This window comes from Condylostylus longicornis, unplaced genomic scaffold (genome assembly GCF_029603195.1).
Source record: "Condylostylus longicornis isolate FDR11 unplaced genomic scaffold, ASM2960319v2 ptg000130l, whole genome shotgun sequence".
NCBI classification, from domain to species: domain Eukaryota; kingdom Metazoa; phylum Arthropoda; class Insecta; order Diptera; family Dolichopodidae; genus Condylostylus; species Condylostylus longicornis.
This window is the reverse complement of record NW_026578098.1, coordinates 2,519,678-2,545,226: the sequence shown is the minus strand read 5'-3', so window position 1 is coordinate 2,545,226 and position 25,549 is coordinate 2,519,678. Positions and strand designations below refer to the sequence as shown.

The 25,549-nt window shown below is 27.2% G+C and overlaps 1 non-coding gene across 1 annotated transcript; it reads right to left on the bottom strand.

Annotated features, from left to right (window-relative positions):
• Positions 1-19,151: 19,151 nt before the first annotated feature.
• Positions 19,152-19,224, bottom strand: Trnas-aga (transfer RNA serine (anticodon AGA)). The gene has a single exon. It is a non-coding gene; the product is annotated as a tRNA-Ser (tRNA).
• Positions 19,225-25,549: the final 6,325 nt, after the last annotated feature.

The following is a 25,549-nucleotide window of genomic DNA, read 5'->3' as shown; positions in this document are numbered from 1 at the left end:
AATGGATTAGAATTGAAGTTTTTAAAATTTTTCGTTCCAACATATGAACGTATGTACATATGAATGTATTAGAATCGAAAATTTTGAAATTTTGTTGTTGGAAAAATTATAAATAAAATTATAAATGCAAATATACATAATTATGAATGGATACCTGTTTTTTTTAAACTGCGGGTAAACATATAGGATTGAATTTTAAACATAAAGAAAATGTTTAGTCAAAAACAAAATAATAATTTATGTATGTAAAATATGTGTATGAATGTATATATGAATATATGTGTGTATGGATATATGAATGGATTAGAATTGAAGATTTTAAAATTTTTCGTTCCAACATATGAACGTATGTACATATGAATGTATTAGAATCGAAAATTTTGAAATTTTGTTGTTGGAAAAATTATAAATAAAATTATAAATGCAAATATACATAATTATGTATATTATAATTATGTATATAAGTATATATGAATATATGTGTGTATGGATATATGAATGGATTGGAATTTAGCATTTTTTACAGGTTTTCGCTCGAACAATAAAAATAAAATTTTAGGTAGATACATACGTACATAAATTGTGTATGTATGTATATTTTTTTAAAGCTTGCTGACGAAACATAATATTCAAAACAATAACAAATGAAGCATTAATATTCAGTTGCCACAAAACATCTGATGTCTTTTATAAAATCTGACATTTATTTAAGTTTATTTCAATTTTTCGAAATTAAAATATATGTGAGATCATTGCATTTTCAAATATTATTTATTTCTCGGTTTGTGTTTTTAATAATAAAAATAACGTAAAACGTATCATTTATTTCTTGGTTTGTGTTTCTAATTATAAAAAGTATAAAAGAAAAACGTGCTTTTGTTATACAAAAATTTTTTCAGAAAATCTTAAAATAGAGCTATTTCGGGGCTAAAAAGTTCCAATGTCAGATTTTTCTGGTACCCTAGAGGCAAAATTCTACCTAATGCCTTTTGTCCCATGTCTCTAGCCCTTCTAGAAGTACCCGTACTTTTTACCTCCTGAGAAGTAGCTATATATATATATGGTAAAATATGATGGTTTTTGATGAGTTATACGATATATGAATAAAATATAGAATTATTAAGGGAAATTCAAGGTACTGCGTAGCCTAGTGGTTAGCGTGGTAGTCTCATAGCCAGAAGGTTATTGGATCAATGCTTGCCTGGATGTTGTATTTTTCTTTTTTTGGATTATTTTAAAAATTTTTTTTTTTATTTTGTTTAAATTTTGTGTTTTATTTTTTTTTAATATATAACTGATAAATGTTATATAAAAGTTTAAAGAAAATTTCCAAAAAAATATTCTTATAATAGTTTGGAAAAATTCGCAAAAATTTTAAGTACATAAATATGTATGTAGTATGTATATTTTTTTTAAAGCTTACTGAGTAATTTTTTTTAAGCTTTCTATATGAATTTAATAATATTTAAAACTGTAGAATAAATAGAAATAAATTTTAAACGCATAATTATTATATCATGGGGGTAAACTTACAAAAATTAATTTCTCAAATAAAGAAAAGGTTTAGTCAAAAACAAAATAATAATTTATGTATGTAAAAATATGTGTATGAATGTATATATGAATATATGTGTGTATGTATATATGAATGGATTAGAATTGAAGATTTTAAAATTTTTCGTTCCAACATATGAACGTATGTACATATGAATGTATTAGAATCGAAAATTTTGAAATTTTGCTGTTGGAAAAATTATAAATAAAATTATAAATGCAAATATACATAATTATGAATGGATACCTGTTTTTTTTAAACTGCGGGTAAACATATAGGATTGAATTTTAAACATAAAGAAAATGTTTAGTCAAAAACAAAATAATAATTTATGTATGTAAAATATGTGTATGAATGTATATATGAATATATGTGTGTATGGATATATGAATGGATTAGAATTGAAGATTTTAAAATTTTTCGTTCCAACATATGAACGTATGTACATATGAATGTATTAGAATCGAAAATTTTGAAATTTTGTTGTTGGAAAAATTATAAATAAAATTATAAATGCAAATATACATAATTATGTATATTATAATTATGTATATAAGTATATATGAATATATGTGTGTATGGATATATGAATGGATTGGAATTTAGCATTTTTTACAGGTTTTCGCTCGAACAATAAAAATAAAATTTTAGGTAGATACATACGTACATAAATTGTGTATGTATGTATATTTTTTTAAAGCTTGCTGACGAAACATAATATTCAAAACAATAACAAATGAAGCATTAATATTCAGTTGCCACAAAACATCTGATGTCTTTTATAAAATCTGACATTTATTTAAGTTTATTTCAATTTTTCGAAATTAAAATATATGTGAGATCATTGCATTTTCAAATATTATTTATTTCTCGGTTTGTGTTTTTAATAATAAAAATAACGTAAAACGTATCATTTATTTCTTGGTTTGTGTTTCTAATTATAAAAAGTATAAAAGAAAAACGTGCTTTTGTTATACAAAAATTTTTTCAGAAAATCTTAAAATAGAGCTATTTCGGGGCTAAAAAGTTCCAATGTCAGATTTTTCTGGTACCCTAGAGGCAAAATTCTACCTAATGCCTTTTGTCCCATGTCTCTAGCCCTTCTAGAAGTACCCGTACTTTTTACCTCCTGAGAAGTAGCTATATATATATAATGTAAAATATGATGGTTTTTGATGAGTTATACGATATATGAATAAAATATAGAATTATTAAGGGAAATTCAAGGTACTGCGTAGCCTAGTGGTTAGCGTGGTAGTCTCATAGCTAGAAGGTTATTGGATCAATGCTTGCCTGGATGTTGTATTTTTCTTTTTTTGGATTATTTTAAAAATTTTTTTTTTTATTTTGTTTAAATTTTGTGTTTTATTTTTTTTTAATATATAACTGATAAATGTTATATAAAAGTTTAAAGAAAATTTCCAAAAAAATATTCTTATAATAGTTTGGAAAAATTCGCAAAAATTTTAAGTACATAAATATGTATGTAGTATGTATATTTTTTTTAAAGCTTACTGAGTAATTTTTTTTAAGCTTTCTATATGAATTTAATAATATTTAAAACTGTAGAATAAATAGAAATAAATTTTAAACGCATAATTATTATATCATGGGGGTAAACTTACAAAAATTAATTTCTCAAATAAAGAAAAGGTTTAGTCAAAAACAAAATAATAATTTATGTATGTAAAAATATGTGTATGAATGTATATATGAATATATGTGTGTATGTATATATGAATGGATTAGAATTGAAGTTTTTAAAATTTTTCGTTCCAACATATGAACGTATGTACATATGAATGTATTAGAATCGAAAATTTTGAAATTTTGTTGTTGGAAAAATTATAAATAAAATTATAAATGCAAATATACATAATTATGAATGGATACCTGTTTTTTTTAAACTGCGGGTAAACATATAGGATTGAATTTTAAACATAAAGAAAATGTTTAGTCAAAAACAAAATAATAATTTATGTATGTAAAATATGTGTATGAATGTATATATGAATATATGTGTGTATGGATATATGAATGGATTAGAATTGAAGATTTTAAAATTTTTCGTTCCAACATATGAACGTATGTACATATGAATGTATTAGAATCGAAAATTTTGAAATTTTGTTGTTGGAAAAATTATAAATAAAATTATAAATGCAAATATACATAATTATGTATATTATAATTATGTATATAAGTATATATGAATATATGTGTGTATGGATATATGAATGGATTGGAATTTAGCATTTTTTACAGGTTTTCGCTCGAACAATAAAAATAAAATTTTAGGTAGATACATACGTACATAAATTGTGTATGTATGTATATTTTTTTAAAGCTTGCTGACGAAACATAATATTCAAAACAATAACAAATGAAGCATTAATATTCAGTTGCCACAAAACATCTGATGTCTTTTATAAAATCTGACATTTATTTAAGTTTATTTCAATTTTTCGAAATTAAAATATATGTGAGATCATTGCATTTTCAAATATTATTTATTTCTCGGTTTGTGTTTTTAATAATAAAAATAACGTAAAACGTATCATTTATTTCTTGGTTTGTGTTTCTAATTATAAAAAGTATAAAAGAAAAACGTGCTTTTGTTATACAAAAATTTTTTCAGAAAATCTTAAAATAGAGCTATTTCGGGGCTATAAAGTTCCAATGTCAGATTTTTCTGGTACCCTAGAGGCAAAATTCTACCTAATGCCTTTTGTCCCATGTCTCTAGCCCTTCTAGAAGTACCCGTACTTTTTACCTCCTGAGAAGTAGCTATATATATATAATGTAAAATATGATGGTTTTTGATGAGTTATACGATATATGAATAAAATATAGAATTATTAAGGGAAATTCAAGGTACTGCGTAGCCTAGTGGTTAGCGTGGTAGTCTCATAGCCAGAAGGTTATTGGATCAATGCTTGCCTGGATGTTGTATTTTTCTTTTTTTGGATTATTTTAAAAATTTTTTTTTTTATTTTGTTTAAATTTTGTGTTTTATTTTTTTTTAATATATAACTGATAAATGTTATATAAAAGTTTAAAGAAAATTTCCAAAAAAATATTCTTATAATAGTTTGGAAAAATTCGCAAAAATTTTAAGTACATAAATATGTATGTAGTATGTATATTTTTTTTAAAGCTTACTGAGTAATTTTTTTTAAGCTTTCTATATGAATTTAATAATATTTAAAACTGTAGAATAAATAGAAATAAATTTTAAACGCATAATTATTATATCATGGGGGTAAACTTACAAAAATTAATTTCTCAAATAAAGAAAAGGTTTAGTCAAAAACAAAATAATAATTTATGTATGTAAAAATATGTGTATGAATGTATATATGAATATATGTGTGTATGTATATATGAATGGATTAGAATTGAAGTTTTTAAAATTTTTCGTTCCAACATATGAACGTATGTACATATGAATGTATTAGAATCGAAAATTTTGAAATTTTGTTGTTGGAAAAATTATAAATAAAATTATAAATGCAAATATACATAATTATGAATGGATACCTGTTTTTTTTAAACTGCGGGTAAACATATAGGATTGAATTTTAAACATAAAGAAAATGTTTAGTCAAAAACAAAATAATAATTTATGTATGTAAAATATGTGTATGAATGTATATATGAATATATGTGTGTATGGATATATGAATGGATTAGAATTGAAGATTTTAAAATTTTTCGTTCCAACATATGAACGTATGTACATATGAATGTATTAGAATCGAAAATTTTGAAATTTTGTTGTTGGAAAAATTATAAATAAAATTATAAATGCAAATATACATAATTATGTATATTATAATTATGTATATAAGTATATATGAATATATGTGTGTATGGATATATGAATGGATTGGAATTTAGCATTTTTTACAGGTTTTCGCTCGAACAATAAAAATAAAATTTTAGGTAGATACATACGTACATAAATTGTGTATGTATGTATATTTTTTTAAAGCTTGCTGACGAAACATAATATTCAAAACAATAACAAATGAAGCATTAATATTCAGTTGCCACAAAACATCTGATGTCTTTTATAAAATCTGACATTTATTTAAGTTTATTTCAATTTTTCGAAATTAAAATATATGTGAGATCATTGCATTTTCAAATATTATTTATTTCTCGGTTTGTGTTTTTAATAATAAAAATAACGTAAAACGTATCATTTATTTCTTGGTTTGTGTTTCTAATTATAAAAAGTATAAAAGAAAAACGTGCTTTTGTTATACAAAAATTTTTTCAGAAAATCTTAAAATAGAGCTATTTCGGGGCTAAAAAGTTCCAATGTCAGATTTTTCTGGTACCCTAGAGGCAAAATTCTACCTAATGCCTTTTGTCCCATGTCTCTAGCCCTTCTAGAAGTACCCGTACTTTTTACCTCCTGAGAAGTAGCTATATATATATATGGTAAAATATGATGGTTTTTGATGAGTTATACGATATATGAATAAAATATAGAATTATTAAGGGAAATTCAAGGTACTGCGTAGCCTAGTGGTTAGCGTGGTAGTCTCATAGCCAGAAGGTTATTGGATCAATGCTTGCCTGGATGTTGTATTTTTCTTTTTTTGGATTATTTTAAAAATTTTTTTTTTTATTTTGTTTAAATTTTGTGTTTTATTTTTTTTTAATATATAACTGATAAATGTTATATAAAAGTTTAAAGAAAATTTCCAAAAAAATATTCTTATAATAGTTTGGAAAAATTCGCAAAAATTTTAAGTACATAAATATGTATGTAGTATGTATATTTTTTTTAAAGCTTACTGAGTAATTTTTTTTAAGCTTTCTATATGAATTTAATAATATTTAAAACTGTAGAATAAATAGAAATAAATTTTAAACGCATAATTATTATATCATGGGGGTAAACTTACAAAAATTAATTTCTCAAATAAAGAAAAGGTTTAGTCAAAAACAAAATAATAATTTATGTATGTAAAAATATGTGTATGAATGTATATATGAATATATGTGTGTATGTATATATGAATGGATTAGAATTGAAGATTTTAAAATTTTTCGTTCCAACATATGAACGTATGTACATATGAATGTATTAGAATCGAAAATTTTGAAATTTTGCTGTTGGAAAAATTATAAATAAAATTATAAATGCAAATATACATAATTATGAATGGATACCTGTTTTTTTTAAACTGCGGGTAAACATATAGGATTGAATTTTAAACATAAAGAAAATGTTTAGTCAAAAACAAAATAATAATTTATGTATGTAAAATATGTGTATGAATGTATATATGAATATATGTGTGTATGGATATATGAATGGATTAGAATTGAAGATTTTAAAATTTTTCGTTCCAACATATGAACGTATGTACATATGAATGTATTAGAATCGAAAATTTTGAAATTTTGTTGTTGGAAAAATTATAAATAAAATTATAAATGCAAATATACATAATTATGTATATTATAATTATGTATATAAGTATATATGAATATATGTGTGTATGGATATATGAATGGATTGGAATTTAGCATTTTTTACAGGTTTTCGCTCGAACAATAAAAATAAAATTTTAGGTAGATACATACGTACATAAATTGTGTATGTATGTATATTTTTTTAAAGCTTGCTGACGAAACATAATATTCAAAACAATAACAAATGAAGCATTAATATTCAGTTGCCACAAAACATCTGATGTCTTTTATAAAATCTGACATTTATTTAAGTTTATTTCGATTTTTCGAAATTAAAATATATGTGAGATCATTGCATTTTCAAATATTATTTATTTCTCGGTTTGTGTTTCTAATAATAAAAATAACGTAAAACGTATCATTTATTTCTTGGTTTGTGTTTCTAATTATAAAAAGTATAAAAGAAAAACGTGCTTTTGTTATACAAAAATTTTTTCAGAAAATCTTAAAATAGAGCTATTTCGGGGCTAAAAAGTTCCAATGTCAGATTTTTCTGGTACCCTAGAGGCAAAATTCTACCTAATGCCTTTTGTCCCATGTCTCTAGCCATTCTAGAAGTACCCGTACTTTTTACCACCTGAGAAGTAGCTATATATATATAATGTAAAATATGATGGTTTTTGATGAGTTATACGATATATGAATAAAATATAGAATTATTAAGGGAAATTCAAGGTACTGCGTAGCCTAGTGGTTAGCGTGGTAGTCTCATAGCCAGAAGGTTATTGGATCAATGCTTGCCTGGATGTTGTATTTTTCTTTTTTTGGATTATTTTAAAAATTTTTTTTTTTATTTTGTTTAAATTTTGTGTTTTATTTTTTTTTAATATATAACTGATAAATGTTATATAAAAGTTTAAAGAAAATTTCCAAAAAAATATTCTTATAATAGTTTGGAAAAATTCGCAAAAATTTTAAGTACATAAATATGTATGTAGTATGTATATTTTTTTTAAAGCTTACTGAGTAATTTTTTTTAAGCTTTCTATATGAATTTAATAATATTCAAAACTGTAGAATAAATAGAAATAAATTTTAAACGCATAATTATTATATCATGGGGGTAAACTTACAAAAATTAATTTCTCAAATAAAGAAAAGGTTTAGTCAAAAACAAAATAATAATTTATGTATGTAAAAATATGTGTATGAATGTATATATGAATATATGTGTGTATGTATATATGAATGGATTAGAGTTGAAGATTTTAAAATTTTTCGTTCCAACATATGAACGTATGTACATATGAATGTATTAGAATCGAAAATTTTGAAATTTTGTTGTTGGAAAAATTATAAATAAAATTATAAATGCAAATATACATAATTATGAATGGATACCTGTTTTTTTTAAACTGCGGGTAAACATCTAGGATTGAATTTTAAACATAAAGAAAATGTTTAGTCAAAAACAAAATAATAATTTATGTATGTAAAATATGTGTATGAATGTATATATGAATATATGTGTGTATGGATATATGAATGGATTAGAATTGAAGATTTTAAAATTTTTCGTTCCAACATATGAACGTATGTACATATGAATGTATTAGAATCGAAAATTTTGAAATTTTGTTGTTGGAAAAATTATAAATAAAATTATAAATGCAAATATACATAATTATGTATATTATAATTATGTATATAAGTATATATGAATATATGTGTGTATGGATATATGAATGTATTGGAATTTAGCATTTTTTACAGGTTTTCGCTCGAACAATAAAAATAAAATTTTAGGTAGATACATACGTACATAAATTGTGTATGTATATTTTTTTAAAGCTTGCTGACGAAACATAATATTCAAAACAATAACAAATGAAGCATTAATATTCAGTTGCCACAAAACATCTGATGTCTTTTATAAAATCTGACATTTATTTAAGTTTATTTCGATTTTTCGAAATTAAAATATATGTGAGATCATTGCATTTTCAAATATTATTTATTTCTCGGTTTGTGTTTCTAATAATAAAAATAACGTAAAACGTATCATTTATTTCTTGGTTTGTGTTTCTAATTATAAAAAGTATAAAAGAAAAACGTACTTTTGTTCTACAAAAATTTTTTCAGAAAATCTTAAAATAGAGCTATTTCGGGGCTAAAAAGTTCCAATGTCAGATTTTTCTGGGACCCTAGAGGCAAAATTCTACCTAATGCCTTTTGTCCCATGTCTCTAGCCATTCTAGAAGTACCCGTACTTTTTACCACCTGAGAAGTAGCTATATATATATAATGTAAAATATGATGGTTTTTGATGAGTTATACGATATATGAATAAAATATAGAATTATTAAGGGAAATTCAAGGTACTGCGTAGCCTAGTGGTTAGCGTGGTAGTCTCATAGCCAGAAGGTTATTGGATCAATGCTTGCCTGGATGTTGTATTTTTCTTTTTTTGGATTATTTTAAAAATTTTTTTTTTTATTTTGTTTAAATTTTGTGTTTTATTTTTTTTTAATATATAACTGATAAATGTTATATAAAAGTTTAAAGAAAATTTCCAAAAAAATATTCTTATAATAGTTTGGAAAAATTCGCAAAAATTTTAAGTACATAAATATGTATGTAGTATGTATATTTTTTTTAAAGCTTACTGAGTAATTTTTTTTAAGCTTTCTATATGAATTTAATAATATTCAAAACTGTAGAATAAATAGAAATAAATTTTAAACGCATAATTATTATATCATGGGGGTAAACTTACAAAAATTAATTTCTCAAATAAAGAAAAGGTTTAGTCAAAAACAAAATAATAATTTATGTATGTAAAATATGTGTATGAATGTATATATGAATATATGTGTGTATGGATATATGAATGGATTAGAATCGAAAATTTTGAAATTTTGTTGTTGGAAAAATTATAAATAAAATTATAAATGCAAATATACATAATTATGTATATTATAATTATGTATATAAGTATATATGAATATATGTGTGTATGGATATGTGAATGTATTGGAATTTAGCATTTTTTACAGGTTTTCGCTCGAACAATAAAAATAAAATTTTAGGTAGATACATACGTACATAAATTGTGTATGTACATATATTTTTTTAAAGCTTGCTGACGAAACATAATATTCAAAACAATAACAAATGAAGCATTAATATTCAGTTGCCACAAAACATCTGATGTCTTTTATAAAATCTGACATTTATTTAAGTTTATTTCGATTTTTCGAAATTAAAATATATGTGAGATCATTGCATTTTCAAATATTATTTATTTCTCGGTTTGTGTTTCTAATAATAAAAATAACGTAAAACGTATCATTTATTTCTTGGTTTGTGTTTCTAATTATAAAAAGTATAAAAGAAAAACGTACTTTTGTTATACAAAAATTTTTTCAGAAAATCTTAAAATAGAGCTATTTCGGGGCTAAAAAGTTCCAATGTCAGATTTTTCTGGGACCCTAGAGGCAAAATTCTACCTAATGCCTTTTGTCCCATGTCTCTAGCCATTCTAGAAGTACCCGTACTTTTTACCACCTGAGAAGTAGCTATATATATATAATAATTCATAATTTATAAACATAATAAATATTCAACCGAATTGCTTGAAATTCCATATATAAGCTTCATTAGGCCGTACGCGAAACCTCGTAACTTTTGGAAAGTGTCAGGTGCCAGCAACTTGAAATTTACTACAAGCCAAATATATATTTTTGTTTATATAACGAACCAATTTGACATTTTTCAACATATCTACTGTTAGAATTGATGGAATTTCTCGACTTTTGACATATTAGTTCTGGTTGTTACCGAAACTAACAGGCAATCATTTCAGGGAATTCGAGTACCACAAAACGAAACTGTACTAATAGCCAAGTTTACATTTTTCTAGGTATGATAACTAAACACTTAGTAATGATCTGAAAATTGGAAAGAAGTATTTAACAGGCATTTTTGTAATATTCTGTAACGCTTTCACTTAACTAGACAATACACATTGCGGTAGGTTATGTGCTGACCTTATTAGATTTTTTATTATCATATATATGGAGTATATCTTTTGTTTTACAAATCCATTTTTAGTAGATATTTTGACAATTATCTTTTTGGAAAATTAAAACTACCATGAAACAGGCTATGTATATGCTCCAAATTATAGAACTGTTGAAATCAATATTAAAATAGTACCATTTCGGATGTTGAGTTTTCGGTGAGAGCGCACTTTTCGATACGAAGGAATCGTAAATAAACTATTTTCAGAGAGATGGCGGTCCCTTGACCTGTCTGACTGTGTGTGCACGTATGAATCTTAAGTCCGGATGAACCGATTTTGATAAAATTTTGTGTATGACTTTAGTTTGGCTATGGCACGGGTTTATCAACTTTTTGGGATATATCAAACTTCGGGATTTGAACGTTTTTGCCTTTTTCCGTATATAGAAAAAATTTTTCGACCAATTTCCTTGAAACTTAAGTTGGGGATGACAAAGCAATGAATCTGTAAATTTTTTCAAGAGATCAGGGCTCGGAACGAACTGGGGGCCGATTTTTACATTTTTAACATATCTAAATAACGGATTGATGGAATTTCTTGAAATTTGATATTTTTTGTTCTGTTTTATCAAAACGAACAGGTGAAATTTTCAGGGACTTCGGGAGACCTAATTTACACCCTTCTGGATATGTTAACTAAAAGCTTGATAACTTCCTTAAAATCAAATGTTCAAAAGGAATTTTCATCTTTTGTTTTAAGGAAGTCATAAGTTCTTTTTTTTTCGTACATAATCAACAAAATCTCATTTTACCAAAACAAAAAAATAATTCCGCTCTAAAAATGCTTATATATTATTTTGTATAATTTTGTACTAAATATAATTTGAATTTTCCAATAAAGATCAAGAAAATGTAACAGCCTTTATTAATTACCGAGTGTGTACGAATTAATATTCGTACCGACCGTATAACTTACTATAATAGTACAAAATTTCGCATGTTGACTTTTCGTGGGAACGCATTTCTCCATGGCAGGGAAGCGAAAATAAACTACTTTTAGAGAGATGTCTGACAACTAGTCTGTCTATCACTCTGCCTATCGTTCTGTGTGTCATTCTGTCTTTACCGATCAGTATCACAAGTTTGGTTGAGTGGATTTTCATCAAAACTTATAGCCTAGTGTAATTTTAGAGTGAGACGGCTTGATGAACTTTTGAGATATGTTAGGGCTCTGGTACTGAATCTTTACTAAACGGACGTAGTAAGATTCGATTTCAATTTTTCAATTATTTTTTAAAGAACTTAAGAGATTTTCTTGATATTTTATATATAAGCTTCGTTTGATAACATAACTTTTGAAAGAAAGCAAAAACCAGCACGTAGTGATTTTCTACCAAACAAATTTACATTTTTGCGCATATGAAGAGAAATAAATAATAAATTTTCTTGAAAGTTAATGTTTAAATTCATTGTATTAAAATAATGAACTTATAAATATTCTGGGAGTATGCGGGGTTGGAAACCGAACTAAGGGCGGATTTCACATTTTTTACAATATCTAAGGAACTAATTGATGGAATTGAATCAAATTTGATATTTAGGTTCTGTTTGCTGCTTGAACTTGCCGATGAACTTATCAGGGAATTCGGGTGGTATAAAATTAACTTTTAAGAGTCAAAAAACGCTCTTCGAGGTATGTTAAATGAAAGTACCGGTGCCATAACCATTGCACCAGTGGTCAGGTTATTTTATTTTATTTACGTTGATGACAAATCGTCAATTTAAATAAAAGTAAAATTCTTATTTTAAATTGATTTAAATAAAGAAAAAATAAAATTAAAAGCACAAAAACGAAAAGTTGACGAAAATCACCTTTCACTAAATTAAAACAATGATGAACAGCGGTTGTGTCTATAAATTCCGAAAAATTAATATACAATAGGAAAGATTTAAACAGCGTTGAGTTTTTATAGTTTTCAGTAACCTTATTTTTTTAAACTGCTTTTTGCTGTGTTTCATTACAAATCAAGTAATTTCAGCCGCTGTCAGTTACTATGAATATTTGAAATTAATGTCAAATAATTCATCGTCAAGTTGAATGTGGCCAAAGCAAAGTAACATAAGTTTATAAAAACTGAAATATTTTTAGTTCAAAAACGTTACAATTTTATAATGTTCGTAAGACCAATTCAAATATTTAAACTAACGGTATATGTTACGAAAACATACGATGTTTTCGTAATGTTTTTTATACGCTCATATTTTGATGAAAAAACGCCTTTGAAATGAATTGTTGCAAGGACTTCTATAAAACGTGAACCTTATCTTCTTGCTGTTCCATGCAACGTTATTATATATCTACAGTCTGATATAAGTATACTGATATATTATATCAAGATGGAAATGACGCAGTTTCCTAAATATAGTTGAGTTGTTTATTTTCCCCTCAAAAAAATAAAAAATAAAAAAATAAATATCTAAGAGAACCAGAGCAGATGGGTAGCACATTTAAGCAATAGACAGATATGAGACAATGATAAATTGGTGGTTAACATTATGTAGAAATTTTTTTTATTTTCGGATTTACTTTTGTTTCTTTCGCAAGATTTTTTAGGTTTTCTACATGTGATACAAATTATTAAATTGCAATTTTGCAGATGTTGTACGACTAGTTATACTTTATAAGATACAACGTTTTTGTTCTATTTTAATTTTAACAATTCTTTTTCTTCCTGGGAAAAAATAATTGGTTTGCTCTTGTACTTTCTTTTTTCTTTACGGTTATTCACAGCTATATTTTTAAGAAAATGCGCAATAGTTTTCTACTACCGTATTCATCATGAACAAATTCTTATAATAATTATACATATGTATAAGAATTTATTGAGAAATCTAACGTATATACCTGTGTGTATCTGTTCATTAATGTAATAGTTTTTATAATATATGAGAAAAGTTTGTACCCACAAATAAATTTTCACATTATATCTACAAAATATTATAAGAAAAGGTAGAAACACTATTACGATAGAACGAATAAGATTGATGAAATATTATAAGAAAAATTGTAATATGCTTAAACAAAAGCTCTTGTCAAGTTGGGGCTTTAAAAGCAAAATGGCAGATCATTCGGCCGAAGGTAGTAATTAAGTCGATATTATTATACGCTGCACCTTCGTGTAGGGTATATTCATTTTGGTATGGAGTTTGTAATCACTGGAAGGGGTCGTCCCCGGTATAGACATATATATATATATTCTTGCTCAGTGTAAAATCCTGCATCGATTTAGAAATGTTCGTCCGTCCGATTGAGCCAACAACGGCTATTATTGTAACTGGACTAATTCGGACAACGGGCTCGAGTAAGAAAAAGGGTCAAAAACTAAAAAAGGTAGAAATATCAAATTTTGTAAGCGTATTTCCAATCATGTTCTACATATATTCTGAAAATTTTAATGGGACTTTGCACTGGTTCGCGTAGCTACCATACAACTGCGAAAGTTAATTTTAAATATATGAAAAAATAATAAAGATATATTGATAAAACTCGGCAAACGTGTGTTCAATTTAAAGTCAGATATATTTCTGAAGTTTTGGTGGAATTGGTTGATAGGTTCGGGTAGCTGCCGTACAACTCCCAAAGTTAATTTTATATAGAGTTATGTTTTAACTGAGTTTTAACTGAGTTTGATTTTCTTAGTGTGTGTTTCGAAATACTATGGAGATTTTTAGACTTTTTACTTAAAAAATTTTACATATTAAAGATTAGAAATTAATTATTATTGTTTAAATTATAGTATTTTTTTTTTAATTTGCAGGCATGAAGTAATTTTTGCTTTTTTGATATTCATTAATGATGTAAATCAAAAAATTTTACAAATGTGTTCATTTCTCAATCATAATTAAAGATCGATGATCTTTAATATTTTTGCAAATATTTTAGATTTTATTTCTAATTGTTGGAACGAAAAATTTTAAAATGTTCAATTCTAATACATTCATATGTTCATACATATATTTGAATAAAAATATTATTTTATTTATGCCTAAACCTTTTCTTTATTTGAAAAATTTATTTCTTATGTTTCCCCCATGATTTAATAATTATGTGTTTCTATATGCCAAACCACAGTTTTGAATATTATTCAACTCATATAAAAAGCTTAAAAAAATTAGTTAGGAAACTTTAAAAAAATTTACATACATATTTATGTACTTAACTATTATAACAATATTTTTTTGGAAATTTTCTTTAACTTTTATAATAATATTTTCCTGTTATATATTAAGAAAAAGATTTTTAAAATAATCCAAAAAAAAAAAAAAATACGACAACATCCAGGCAACAATAACCTTCTGGCTATCAGACTAGGCTACGCTACCCACTAGGCTACGCAGTACCTTGAATTTCCCTTTATAATTTTACATTTTATTCATATTTCGTATAACTCATCAAAAACCATCATATTTTACATTATATATATAGCTATTTCTCAGGTGGTAAAAAGTACGGGTACTTCTAGAAGGGCTAGAGACATGGGACAAAAGGTATTAGGTAGAGTTTTGCCTCTAGGGTCCCAGAAAAATCTGACATTGGAACTTTTTAGCCCCGAAATAGCTCTATTTTAAGATTTTCTGAAAAAATTTTTGTATAACAAAAGCACGTTTTTCTTTTATACTTTTTATAATTAGAAACACAAACCAAGAAATAAATTATACGTTTTACGTTTTACGTTATTAACATATTAGAAACACAAACCGAGAAATAAATAATATTTGAAAATATAATGATCTCACATATTTTTGGTTCGGATAATTGAATTAATCTTAACGTAAATAAATGTCAGATTTTATCAAAGACAGCCGAAGTTTTGTATCATCTGAATATTAATGCTTAATTTGTTATTGCTTTGAATATTATGTTTCGCCAGCAAGCTTTAAAAAAATGTACATACAGAATTTATGTATGTATGTACCTAAAATTTCATTTTTATTGTTCGAGCGAAAAACTTTTAAATGTTTAATTCTAATAGATTCATATAATATACATACTTATTTTTATTGTGTTTTTATTGTGTTTTTGCCTAAACCTTTTCTTTATTTGAAAAATTACATTCATATATAGAAACATATATTTTAACAAAATGATTATCTTGTTTTTGCCTAAACCTTTTCTTTATTTGGGAAATTTTATTTCTATTTGTTCACCCACAATTTAAAAAATTAGATATACATTCATAATTATGTATGTTTGTACTTAAAATTTTGTTTCTTATTGTTCGAACGAAAAATTTAAAAATGTTTAATTCTAATAGATTCATATATTTGAACAAAAACATTATTTTGTTTATGCCTAAACCTTTTCATTATTTGAAAAATTTATTTCTGTACGTTTACCCCCATGATTTAATAATTATGTGTTCAAATTTTATTTCTACATTCCAAACCACAATTCTGAGTATTATTCAATTCATATAAAAAGGGTAAAAAAAAATTCGCTAGGAAGCTTTAAAAAAAATATACATATATGATTATTACAACTTTTCAAAAACCATCCTATTTTACATTATATGTATATGTATATATATATATATATATATATATATATATATCTCCTTTGGAGGTGTCAAAAAGTATGGGTATTTCGAGAAGGGCTAGAAACATGGGAAAGGAATTAGATAGGATTTGACCTGTAGGATCACAGAAAAAACAAGAATTCCACCCAACCATTCCTTCGCGCTCCTCAACCCCTCCGAAGAAGCTTTATGACCGCTTTTCACCAAATAGTACTACATCCTGCAGGGGTATTTTTAATTACTTTTGATGGTATAAATTTTCACTATAAGTTAATTGTTGAAAGTGCGAATTATAACAAAAAGTGAACACTTTCTCAAAAAAATAGTAGAGTTAATAAAATCTACATTGTTTTTCAACAAGTATGTACGTAAGCATTTAGTTATGTTTTCTTTTCGTGATCTGTTGCAAAATGTATTAGCAGCAAAACATAAGTGAACATTAAATTTCTTGACAATTATGAATTTTACTAATACAACATCATAATTGCGGAATTAATAAGAATGTGCTTATTACAGTAATAATTTAACTTAATGGAAATTTCTTCATGCAACTGCAGAACAGATGGATGACGTAATCAAAGAAACGAGGTAAAGGCAGAAAAATTAATTAAAAAATTTTTCTCCTCGAACTGGACTCGAACCAGTGGCCTACCGCTTTCTAGGCGGACGCTCTACCAACTGAGCTACAGAGGCATGAAGAAATTGCCGACGAAATGTTCTCTACATTCCTTTATACTGTAATTCACATGATTACTAAGAAATTTCCATTAAGTTAAATTCTTGACAATATTTTTTGGACAAAATTTAATAAGAAATTGTTATTTTATTGCATTAAACTTACATTATTTTACATTCGTAAAATTAACAGATAGGGTAATTTCAAAAATATATTTTGAACTCGTTTATATTGATTTGCAGGAGCAAAGCTTTTTTCATTTTATTTTAAATAAGAACAAAAAAAATAAAATTATCCATTAAAAAAGTTTATCTAACAAATCGAATTTTTCAGGGGGCGGACTAGAGGTTTTTTGCATAGAAATCGAAATACATATGTGCATGAATTTTAGTAGGGAATTATTTTATGCGTGTACATTAATTAATCGCTTAAAGAGCTAATTATTGTCAAAGGTAATTTACGATTTTATGCGGCATAACTAAAAGCCAGGTTCTAAAATAAGTTACTCAAATTAATTAAGAGCTAATTATCCGTTTAATGATATACTTTTTTGTAATTTTTTTGAAAAACCATTGTTATTTTAAGTTTTATCTTATTATTTATTACGAAAAAAAACATATCTATATGTATATTACGGGTGGTTTTTGAAGAAAAAAAGTATAGTTAAAATATCTCACACACAGAGTGGAACACAATTTCAAACTACAGACATAATACTAGCAAGGCTTGCAATGCAAGCACTCGCGTCTTGTTAAAAATATAATTGACAATGTTTATATCGACACGACTGCAGTAGAAATTATAACGGTTGCAATACAGTAAGTAAGTATGACAATAAGTGGTAATACAGTGAGGTATTATTCAGTAACCCCTGAAAAAAAAAATATTTATGTTTTTTTTTCAAAAGACCGCAACAAGAGAAATCTCGTTTTTCACTATTTTCATTGCAAAATTAAAAAAAAGGGAGCAAATAAACCAAAATTTAATTCTTAATTCGTACTTATAAAAATGCATAAAATTATCGAAATGGAAAAGAAACACAGAATTCCTTTACACTCTGTTATTTGCGTTCGAAAATTCTAAAATGCGGAAAAAAATAAAACTTCTAAAAAAATAACTGAAATTCCAGAAAAGAAAGCATACACGATAATTCAGTGAAAAAAATTAGTACAAGTGCAAGTATACACGTATACACAAAAAATGCTTATAATGACTTAGAATTTGAAGAACTATAAAAATTGTTTAACATCCTTGATATTAAAAGTACATTTTGTTTTAGTTTCTTTCATTATGTTACGCATTATGATCAGCTTTTCCTTATTTTTAAATTTTTAATAATAATCAACCATCACTATGGAGAACGCTCTTATATATATTGCATATTATAAATGTTTAAATACATATACGACTCTTTCTTGAAACATTAGAAACATCATTCGTTGCCTTTTATTGTCCACAATGACATCCAATTATCTTGTAAAGTAGATTGAGATATAAATAACTGCCAACTATAATATTATTCTCTTTATGTTTCCGAACTTTTAACTTAAACTTGCGAACTGAAAAGGCGAAAGATTTGACCCTTTCTTTTTTTTGTATTTTTTTTTGTCGTTTCGTTGAGTACTTTTGAGTTTTGAGGAATTAGAAATGTTTTTTAATGTAATACAGTCAGGATTAAGTTAAAAAAAAATTTGATGTGTTCAGCACATAACCGACCGCAATGTGTATTGTCTAGTTAAGTGAAAAAGTTACAGAATATTATAAAATTGTCTGTTAAATACTTCTTTCGATTTAACTTAATGGAAATTTCTTCATGCAACTGCAGAACAGATGGATGACGTAATCAAAGGAACGAGTTAAAGGCAGAAAAATTAATTAAAAAATTTTTCTCCTCGAACTGGACTCGAACCAGTGACCTACCGCTTTCTAGGCGGACGCTCTACCAACTGAGCTACAGAGGAATGAAGAAGAATAATTTCTTTGAATTTTATGGCAGCTACTCCAACCCGTTATCTGAATTGGTCTAATTACAATAAAGTCCGTCCTTGAGACAAAAAAACTATGTGTTGAAGATTGGTGATATTTACTTTTTCCTTTTTTGTCTGAATTTGTCTAAATTAACGCAGAATTTTACGCGAAGCAAGAATATATATACATATCCATACCACAGATTACTACTTCAAGTAATTAAAAACTCTGTATCAAAGTTAATGTACCTTTCACGAAGATGCAAGGTATAAAAAAACCGAAACTTTAATTTTATTAGAATTTTATGTACTTGTTTCATCGATTTAAAAATATTGCCTTATAAAAATATATATTCAGAACTTAGTTCCGAACCAGCCTGCTGAGGTGCCCCCTAAGTCTACAGTGAACAGCCCGATCAGGATTCTCACCTGATTCTTGCCCATTCGCATAATTTTGTTAAAACGCTTCTGGTCATAATCCCTGGGAAGCTCCTTGATCTGTCGCTCTTCAGCGCTCCGACAGCCTCCTCTCTAATTCCTTTCTTTGTTCCCAACGAATAGTATATGGCCTGATACCGCAGAGGGGGACCGGCCCCAAAACAGATATGTTAAGCGCCCTTCTCGCCAGCGCATCTACTTCTTCATTTCCTTCCATGCACACATTGCCTGGCACCCAGCACAAAGTGACCTGGTTGTGCCTACTCAACTAATTGAGTTTTTCGAGACAGCCCCATACTGCCGCGGAGGACGCTGAAAACGAATTCAGCGATCCGATGGCAGCCAGGCTACCCGAGACAATCACTATGTCCTGTCCCCGATACGTCCTCTCAAGGCTGAATTGCACGCACAATTCAATGGCATGCATCTCGGCCTGAAACACGCTCAGGAACGTTCCCATAATTTTAGAGAATTTGGTTCTTGGCCCAAACAATCTCGCTCCCGTCCCCATGTAAGTCATCAGTGTCCCCATGTTTTCGTCCCACGAGTCGCTAGAAAAAAAAAAAGTCCGCTACGCCAGAGACCCGCATGACGTAGTAAGGTCAAAAATACTCTTTGAGGTGAGCCAGTATACCCACCGGCTACCAACACCACTGGATTGAGGGAGGACTCACTGAATATAGGTTTTAATCGTTACTTCAGGCCCGCCGAGATTCTCTTAGTTTCTGACCTCCCTCTAGTCCTCTTCGGCATGGTTGGACTTGCCAAGTACCGCAATTGCAGTGCCCGCCGATACAGCTCTCGAGTTCATTGGTCGTACTTAAGCCGTGTCACCGCGTGAGCAATTACGTATAATATGTACATATGTATGTGTAATGTTTTTTTATCGTCACGTCGTATGTGTTTTTTCTTTATTGTAAAACCGCATTTAAATCGTATCAAAACTTTTTATACTACGTTTTGGAAATCACGGTATTTTAGAAAGGTGATGAGTTTTATTGCAACTAAATTCGTTGAACGTTCTTTTTTTCAAATTTATTTTTCTATTTATTTACATTTTTATTTCTTTACTTAAAAAAAAGTGCTTACATATGCTACAACGGTTTACACAAAATAATGTACAAATACAAAAAATGGCTTATACTTAATACAAACAACGAGTTCTTGGCGAGCAGTGAAGAGAGACGCGCGCTTTTGTTTCTGTACTGTAAATTTTACAAATTTAAAGAAATAAAATATTTAAACAAAAATTAAATAAAGTACAAATTTTTTTGAAAAAATAATCATGATATAATATTAAAATACTATTAAAATATTTAAATTAAAATCTAGACTATATAAACTAGAAAATATGAATAAAGATTCCATTGGTGAAAACGAAAAAAATGAATTGGAAAGAATTCTTAAAAGAAAAGCTATAAATTCGAACAGCAATGATGGGGAAATAGTGAGTAAAAAAATTGCAAATGCTAATAAAAATAAGAACAAAAGTAAATCAAAGGAAATTATAAAAAAGAAAATATTTTATTAAAAAATAAAATTAATAATTTTGAGCAACAACTTGTAAAATCTTTGAATCGAAATGGCAGCCAATTTAATAATGAGAATAAAATTACTGAAAATCGAGTCTCGAATATACAAAACCTAAACGGTAAAATTGATTCTTCTACATAGGAGAAAATTGATCACGATATTTTTAATACAATTTATAAGAATAAAGAAACCGAAAAAAATTATTCCCAAAATATTGTTGAAGAATGGGAAATTTGTATACAGAATTATGTTGATGAAAGGGAAAATTATTTGCAATAAATGATAGCAATATGGATATTTTATTATCACTAAACAAGCAAAATCATGAACAAAAAAAAAATCTGATGTGGTTAGCACATAACCGACCGCATTGTGTATTTTCTAGTTATATGAAAATGTTACAGAATATTATAAAAATGTCTCTTAAATTTTTAGGACATTAGAAAGCTTATAGTTAACATACCTAGAAAAATGTAAATTTGGTTCTTTGTAGAGTTTCACTTTGTGCTACCTGAATTCCCTGAAATGCTCGCCAGTTAGTTTCGGTAACAACCAGAACTCACATATCAAATTTCAAGAAATTCCATCAATTCGTTCCGTAGATATGGTGAAAAATGTAAAATCGGCCCGCAAGTCAGTTTTCGAGCCCTGATCTTTCCAAAAAATCTATGTGTTCATTGTTTTAATACGAGGAATTTAAATATTAAATTTCAATGAAATCGGTTGATTATTTCTCTTTATAAACACAAATGTGTATATTTGGCCCGTAGTGAGCATCCAGTTGTTGATGCCTGATTTCTTCCAAAAGTTAGGAATTTTCGCGGACGGTCTAGCAAAGCATACATATGAAATTTCAAGTAAATCGGTTGAATATTTTCTTAAAAATGAAAAACAAACCCGCTGAAAAGTGCGATTCCCGAGGCCTGATATATCCCAAAAGATCAATCCGTGCCAAGGTGGAAATGAACTTGCATATAAAATTTCATCAAAATCGGTTCAGTCGAACTTGCGATACACGCGTGTACACACAGACCGACAGACCGATAGACTGACAGACCAACGGACCGACAGGTTGTTAAAAGGGGTTTATTTACAATTCCCTACTATGGAGAAGTGCATTTCCACCGAAAACTCGATATGCAAAATTTGTTGCCATCACATAACCTACCTATTGTATGCACAATACGGTCGGTAAAAGAAGAAATATTGTTGAAAAAGAGAAATATTGTGATAATAAAGAAAACTTGAATGAAACACATAAAGGAAGAACAAGTAAAAACGTTTCAGTCGATATAAACCGATTGAATTATACCCTGCACTTTTCGTTGTTTTACAGTAATAACTCAAACCTGTGAAACTATTCTATAGAAACTTCACGGATATGTCTGACATATAACTGGACACACAAATGCCAAGTTTCATGAATCTGACTTTATTATTTTTCCAAATATTTAAAATAAGCTTTTGGACTTGTATGGGAGCTACTCGAACCTGTCAAGCAATTCCACCAAAACCTCAGAAATATATCTGATCTATAATCGGACATACAACTCCCAAGTTTCATGAATCTGACTTTATTATTTTTACAAGTATTTAAAATTAGCTTTTGGAGTTGTATGGCAGGTCCCCGAACCTGTCAAGCAATTCCGCTAAAACTTCACAAATATATCTGATCTATAATTGGACACACAACTGCCAAATTTCATGAATCTGACTCTATTATTCTGCCGAATATAGAAAGTTTGCTTTTGGAGTTGTATGGCAGCCACCCGAATCGGTGCAGCTATGCCATTAAAATTTTTAAAGCATATGTAGAATATAATTGAACACATGAATACAAAATTTTATATTTATAACCTTATTAGTTTTTGAAATATTTAAAATAAACTCCTGGAGTTGTATGGCAGCTACCCGAACCCGTTGTTCGAATTAGTCCAATTACAATAGGGTTCGTCCTTGGCACACAAGAAACAACTTGTGAGAGTTTGGTGTCGATTGCATTATTTGTTTTTGAGTTATCGTGTGATCGGACGGATGGACGGACGGACACATCTAAATCAGCGCAGAATTTTGCGCTGAGCAAGAATATATACATATATCCATACCGCAAATGACTCCTTCAAGTAGTCACAAACTCCATACCAAAGCTAATATACCCTTCACGAAGTGCAGGGTATAAAGAATATGATTTTAGGATTGTGGGTAATAAAACAATAAGTAAAAATAAGTGCTTAGAGACAATAATAAGTATTAATTTGATGAAGTATTAATTTGAATTTTATTAATAAGTATTAATTTGAAAGAAAATTTATAATCGCAGCATATGCATCAGAAAATAATAAAGAAAATTTTAATTAATTTATAGAAATTAGAATTAATTGGCAATTTGTTTAGAGAATTAGAACTAAAATAAGTCAAAAAATTATTACGTTTTTATGAGGAAATTAAATTCAAAGCATAAATTATGGGGAAATATGAAAAATAACAGCAGAGGAAACTTCTTAAAAAAGTAGGTAGAGGAAAATTTTGTAGAATTTAATATATTTTTAAGTAGTGACAAACCTACTTTTAGAACAGGTTCGTTTCTAGATAACGGCTTAATTGATATGAGACTGGGCTTGTTAAATAATAAACTTGAAACTTTCGATTATGACAGTGATCACAGAGGCATAATTTTAAAAGTACGGAAAAACGGGCATATAATTTCCGCAAAGCAAATTGGATAGAATTTTAAAAGCAAATGATTAAAAATTTAGAGGGAATTACAGAAAACAAAATAGTTTGATTCTGAAAAATAAAAATTTGAATAATAAGGAAATTGATAATTATACAAAGGTACTAACTAAGGTGAGGGAATTTCAATAATTGTAATGAGTACGGAATTTTCCGAGTTAAATAATTGTTGAAAAATAGGAAAATTATTTTGGATAATTACTTATTAGTTTCCATAATACTTATTATTTTATACCCAATACTTATTAGTTTCCATAATTATTTTCATTCATATACATATATATGAATTGCATATATTTAGGATGACGCATATATGCAGTGTTTGAAATAAAGCAAAAATTAATATAAAAAGGAGTTAACATAATGCTCGATTTTAAGGGTTAATTGTGTGAGTTAAGAAAAATAATTATATTTTTTAATTTCATGGAATTTACCGTTAGCTTTTTGCGTTAATAAAAATTTGGAAAAGCTTGCGGTTTCGGAAATATAAGGTCTCAAAAATTCAAATTTTACGAACTTCAAGAGGTGATAACTCGAGAGGGGGTGGAGATGGAAAAAAATGTTCTTCTAACAAAATAAACTATTTATTAATGTCTAAAAGCTCCTAAAATTTCAAGCTTCTACAGGCTGGGGTCTAGAAGAAAAATGACATCAAAAATTTGGAAAAAAAGGACTTTAGATAACGGTAAATTTGAACGGCCATTTTGTTTTTCTAAAGTTTAACTATAGTATATCGCGCTAGGGGAAGCAAGCCACTGCCTTTCTGCGTTTGCAAAATTTCAAAAGTGCTTATGGTTTCATTGCAACAAATAGTTAAAATAGGCTATTTTTAGTGCTTTGGGGTGGTATAACTTCTAGAGGGGGGGAGATAGGTAAAAATTTTGTTCTACGGAAATAAGTTTCTAGTGAAGATCTATGTACATATGAAATTTCAGTTTTCTATCTTAAAAGGTGTAGAAGTTTTGTAAACAAAAAAAGTGTCCAGGGACGGACGGACGGACGGACGGACGGACAGAGTGAAACTAATAAGCACTTTTTTCAAAAAATTTTTTGGAAAAGTGCTAAAAATAGGAATGTATATGCAGAAATAGAAATATATTTTTAATAAAAAAATGGCATTAGGACCTAAAGAATTAAAAATTAATGATGGTCAGTTTTTAGCAGATCTAGGAATTAATATTGCTAATATTATAAAAGATAGAGTTAATAGTTTTATTGTATTGGATAGCTTGACTAAATTAGATATTTTAGGAGCACATTATGAGAAGGTGCATAAAATAGTTTCTAACAGGCAAAGTAACATTAGAAAAGATAATTTGCTAGAAAAAAAAGTTGCACAATTTAAATCAAAGAATAAAATGAAAAATGAACACAAAAAATAATAGAATTTAGTGAAGAGATAACATTTGAAGGTGTTAACTTAAATAAAGAAGTCCTTACAAATTTATATGAGGTTCAAGATATAATTTAAAAATTGAATAATAAAAAATCTTCAGCCCTTGACAATATTCCTAATGTTATATTAAATAAAGTTGGGTCAAACCAATGGTTTGTATTGTAGCACTTTTCCCTTCAACAAGTGAAAATTCTGCTTTTAAATACAGTCTATGTATAC